This window comes from Rutidosis leptorrhynchoides, chromosome 1 (genome assembly GCF_046630445.1).
Source record: "Rutidosis leptorrhynchoides isolate AG116_Rl617_1_P2 chromosome 1, CSIRO_AGI_Rlap_v1, whole genome shotgun sequence".
NCBI classification, from domain to species: domain Eukaryota; kingdom Viridiplantae; phylum Streptophyta; class Magnoliopsida; order Asterales; family Asteraceae; genus Rutidosis; species Rutidosis leptorrhynchoides.
In genome coordinates, this window is record NC_092333.1 from 235,843,729 (window position 1) to 235,849,814 (window position 6,086).

Genomic DNA, 6,086 nt, shown 5'->3' on the forward strand with positions numbered 1-6,086 from the left:
ATATTTCTCCCAATATGCCATACATTCGGCATCATCCTCCTCGGGTTGGTCGGGAATGGGGTCTTCCAGCACATACGCTTTATCCTCAAGTTTGAGGACAATCCTAAGATTGCGGTACCAATCCATAAAGTTCGTATGGTTGAGTTTTTCCTTTTCGAGGATGGACCTCAATGATAGGTTATTAAAGTTATTTGGTGCGTTTGGAATGTTGTTGTTATTGGCGGCCATCTACAAAATTTAACAAAGTTTTTTTAAGTATTAATTTTAATTTAACAATCAATACCCTTTTAAATTTAAATTATATATTAAATTTTAGAATCCAACGGTAAACCAAATTCCGGTTAGGTGACCTTTATCCCGTTATTTGATTTAGCTAGGTAGTCATTTATATGACAATTGCAATCCCTTTGCAACTTCTAAGGTATAGGATCATGCAATCCTTTTGCATGGCATATTTATCCTATCAACGCCTATTTGTTCCTCATGCTTCGATGACCCTAAGTTCATGATTCCCAAATTAAGTCGTCCAACTTGTGTAAACGTGTAAATTTAACATACAAGTGGTTAGGTGACCTTTATCCCACAAGTATGCGAAATTCACCTTAATCATATTAGTTTGCTTATAATAGTTAGGTGACCTTTATCCCATTATGAGTTCCCTAATATGTCTAAGTGTCATACAAAAGGATGGCGTTTAACTTGTTTGCCTTGTTAACCTAGTATGTAAAAGGGATTTTAAGGTTTTTTTTTATTCTAGTTCAAGAAAACTTTTATACCATACACTAACATGCATTTAGTGTGTGGTTCATGTGAAAATCCATTTTTCATGTCATGTAATAAAGCCAATTTCATTACTTTGATATAAACTATTTTATATGTGTAATCCTTTTTTTGTTCTTAATAACCATCTATTAACGTCCTTTTGTCATTTCAATTTAACCATTTAAATGCCGTTTTGCTTGTTGTTAACTTGTGTGATTAACTTGTAGTAATAAAATGCACAATCCACAATCATACAAAACAACCATGCATGCAAAATGATATGTTCACAATCAAGCCTTTTGGTAGGCATTTTATTTAGCCGAAAACAAAATGCTACCGGTTAATGGGTCATAACACAAAGTAGAAGATTTTACATCTCCCACTATATCTTGCATCTTCCTTGTCTCCATCTTGTGCATCTTCATCTCTTTACAAAATATATCCTAATACATTTTTCTCTAGAAAATAAAAATACAACATAACCTATTTTACATGTCAAATATAAAATAAATTACATAACCAAATGATTAATATTAAAAACCAATTGAATAAATATTTTTACAAACCAAATGAATAAATATAAATCAACCATGAAAGCAACCAAACACAAGGTCAAGGCTAGGATTGTGAACATTAACATACAACAAATATGACCAAAATGGAAGAACCTAAAACCCATTTTGGGTCTCCAATATTTCGGCCAAAATACAAACCCACCTAAACCCGAAATTTTTTGCATTCTACTTTCATGCCTGTTCATAAAATGCAAAATTATAGTGGGTTTAATAACCATCTCGAAGCATATTTCAACAACTTCGGCTCTAGATACCATTGTTGGGATTTAACAAGTTCATAAATCTTAAACCATTTTAAGAATCAAATAAAGCGGAAGCATGTATATATTACCATTTTAAAAATTATTAATCTTTAACCATTTAAAGTTAAATCCCAATTAGGATCAAGTTATGAAATATACTTACAAACTACAAGTAAGAAAAGAGTTTATACCTACTTCAAGCTTGTTGGTAAATGATGAGAATGATGATGATGAATGGAGCTCCAAAAGAATGAAACCTCAAGTTGTTGTACCCCAAGCTAACCACCAACACCTTGTACTTTTGGTTAGGATTTATTTTCACTTGAAAATGAGCTTGCAAATAGACCAAAGACCCTTCTCTTTGAGCTACAAATTTCGGCCAGCAAACAAGAAAAAGTAGTGCAGAATTTTTGCTAACTTGATGTGTTTTGCATGTGTGTTTGGTCTCCAATAAGTCTTTGTATGACCCGAAATTTTCCATTTTATATATTAAATGAAAACTATATTTGTATGATTAAATGTTTCCAACATGTTAAGCAATCAAATTTGTTAAGACTTGGTTATTTGAAATGTGTTTCATATAGACAATTGACCACCCAAGTTGACCGGCGATTCACGAACGTTAAAAATTTGTAAAAACTACATGATATATATATATATATATATATATATATATATATATATATATATATATATGGATATATATATGGTTAACAAGAGATTATGATAAGTAAGTATCTCACTAAGTATATTAACAATGAGTGATATACATAAAAATGAGTTTATTGAATTAAGAAACTCGAAACGATATATATAACGATTATCGTTATAACAACGTCTTACTAAATACATATGAATCATATTAAGATATTGATACACTATGTTTAACATGATAAAATGATAATTAAGTATATCATTAAGTGTGTTAACAATGAACTACATATGTAAAACTAGACTACTAACTTAAGAATTTCGAAACGAGGCATATATGTAACGATTATCGTTGTAACGACATTTTAATGTATATATATCATATTAAGATATATTCATACATTATAATATCATGATAATGTAATGATTTAACATCTCATTTAAGTATAATAACAATGGATTAATTATATTTAACAAGATCGTTAACTTAAAGGTCTTAAAACAACACTTACATGTAATGACTAAAAGTGACTTAACGACTCAGTTAAAATGTATATACATGTAGTGTATTAAGATGTATTAATACACTTTTGAAAGACTTCAAGACATATATCAAAGTATTTCTACTTAGCAAAAATGCTCAAAATTACATTCTCATTCGTTTCCATCAACAATTTTACTCGTGTACTTCCGTATTTGTACTCGTACAATATACAGCTTCTAGATGTATTTACTATTGGTATATACACCTTTAATCATTCATTCTTAGCAGCCATCTTAGAGTCAAAAACATGTGGAACCATTATTTAACAACTTGTATGACTAATGAGATAAAAACAAACTTAAGGATTTTTCTTTTCTTTATAACAAGTAATTTCGTTTTTATGATTTCACCCCATTTTTACATTCCTTTTTCTCATACTTACAATCCAAATTCTCTCTCAAAATACTCCTAACATCATACTTGATCATCTCCAAGCATTTTCACCATCTTTTAGCTTCAATTACAAGCTTTAATCATCATAAAAACAACCATTCAAGAACACTTCAAGAAATCTTGCTAGCTTACTTCCAATCTTGCAAATCCATTTCAAGTGATCATCCAATCTCAAGAAATCTTTCTTATTTGCAGTAAGATATCTTTCTAATTCAAGGTAATACTCATATTCAAACTTTGATTCAATTTCTATAACTATAACAATCTTATTTCGAGTGGAAACCTTACTTGAACTTGTTTTTGTGTCAAGATTCTGCTTCAAGAACTTTCAAGCCATCCAAGGATCCTTTGAAGCTAGATCCATTTTTCTCTGTTCCAGTAGGTTTATCCACAAAACTTGAGGTAGTAATGATGTTCATAACATCATTCGATTCATACATATAAAGCTGTCTTATTCGAAGGTTTAAACTTGTAATCACTAGAACATAGTTTAGTTAATTCTAAACTTGTTCGCAAACAGAAGTTAATCCTTCTAACTTGACTTTTAAAATCAACTAAACACATGTTATATATCTATATGATATGCTAACTTAATGATTTAAAACCTGGAAACACGATGAACACCGTAAAACCGGACATACGCCGTCGTAGTAACACCGCGGGCTGTTTTGGGTTAGTTAATTAAAAACTATGATAAACTTTGATTTAAAAGTTGTTCTTCTGGAAAAATAATTTTTCTTATGAACATGAAACTATATCCAAAAATCATGGTTAAACTCAAAGTGGAAGTATGTTTTTCAAAATGGTCATCAAGACGTCGTTCTTTCGACTGAAATGACTACCTCTTACAAAAATGACTTGTAACTTATATTTTTGACTATAAACCTATACTTTTTCTGTTTAGATTCATAAAATAGAGTTCAATATGAAACCATAGCAATTTGATTCACTCAAAACGGATTTAAAACGAAGAAGTTATGGGTAAAACAAGATTGGATATTTTTTTTATTGTTGTAGCTACGGGAAATATTGTAACAAATCTATACTAATCATATCCTAGCTAACTCATATTGTATTATACATGTATTCTAATATATTATGTAATCTTGGGATACCATAGACACGTATGCAAATGTTTTGACATATCATATCGACCCATGTATATATGTTATTTGGAACAACCATAGACACTCTATATGCAGTAATGTTGGAGTTAGCTATACAGGGTTGAGGTTGATTCCAAAAATATATATACTTTGAGTTATGATCTAGCCTGAGACGTGTATACACTGGGTCGTGGATTGATTCAAGATAATATACATCGATTTATTTCTGTACATCTAACTGTGGACAACTAGTTGTAGGTTACTAACGAGGACAGCTGACTTAATAAACTTAAAACAGTAAAATGTATTAAAAATGTTGTAAATGTATTTTGAACATATTTTGATAAATATGTATATATTTGTTATAGGTTCGTGAATCGACCAGTGGCCAAGTCTTATTTCCGGCAAAGTAAAAATCTGTGAAAGTGAGTTATAGTCCCATTTTTAAAATCTAATATTTTTGGGATGAGAATACATGCAGTTTTATAAATGTTTTACAAAATAGACACAAGTATGCGAAACTACATTCTATGGTTGGATTATTAAACCGAATATCGCCCTTCAAGTCTGGTAGCCTAAGAATTAGGGAAATGGCTCCTAATTGACGCGAATCCTAAAGATAGATCTATTGAGCTTAACAACCCCCATTCAGGTTATGGATGGTTTAGTACTTCGAGATTATTATACAGACGAGAGGTTCTGTTTTGGGGATATTCTATGCATTATGTTAACGTCGGTTACCAGGTGTTCAACATATGAATGATTTTTATGCACTTGCGATCGTAATGATATTTATGAAAAAATGAGAAATCTTGTGTTCTATTATTATGATTTGATAATATATAGGTTAAACCTATGACTCACCAACATTTTTGTTGACGTTTTAAGCATGTTTATTCTCAGGTGATTATTAAGAGCTTTCGCTGTTGCATACTAAAATAAGGACAAGATTTGGAGTCCATGCTTGTATGATATTGTGTAAAAACTGTATTCAAGAAACTTACTTTGATGTAATATATTTTTATTGTAAACCATTATGTAATGGTCGTGTGTAAACGGTATATTTTAGATTATCATTATCTGATGCTTTTTAAACCTTTATCGATAAAATAAAGGTTATGGTTGTTATAAAAATGAATGCAGTCTTTAAAAAACGTCTCGTATAGAGGTCAAAACCTCGCGACGAAATCAATTAATATGGAACGTTTATAATCAATATGAACGGGACAATTCAGTTGGTATCCGAGCGTTGGTCTTAGAGAACTAAAAAATTTGCATTAGTGTGTTTTATCGAGTTTGTTAGGATGCATTAGTGAGTCTGGACTTCGACCGTGTTTTCTTTAAAAATGATTGCTTAACATTTTTGTTGGAAACTATATATTATTAACATGTAAATATTATGTGATATATTAATCTCTTAACGTGTTTGATATTGTATGGTAGATGTCTACCTCTAGCACGAATCCCATTGACTCACCTAATAATAATGAAGAGTCGAATATATATTGGGAAGATTCACAAATTCTCGAGGAATCGGAAGAAGAAGAACCGGAAGAAGAAGAACCGGAAGAAGAGGAACCAGAAGAAGAGGAACCGGAAGAAGAAGAGGTTCCGGAGGGGGAAATATTAGGAACCACAGAAAAACGGTCAAATAAAAGAAAATCCTCAACCAATGGACCAAAGTTAATAATGGTCAATGGTGTTTCCGCTAAGAAAGCAAAATATTGGGAAGATTACCAATTCTTCGATGAATCGGATCCCGATGAGGATTCCGATGATGTTATAGAAATTACCCCGACCCAATTTAAAGAGG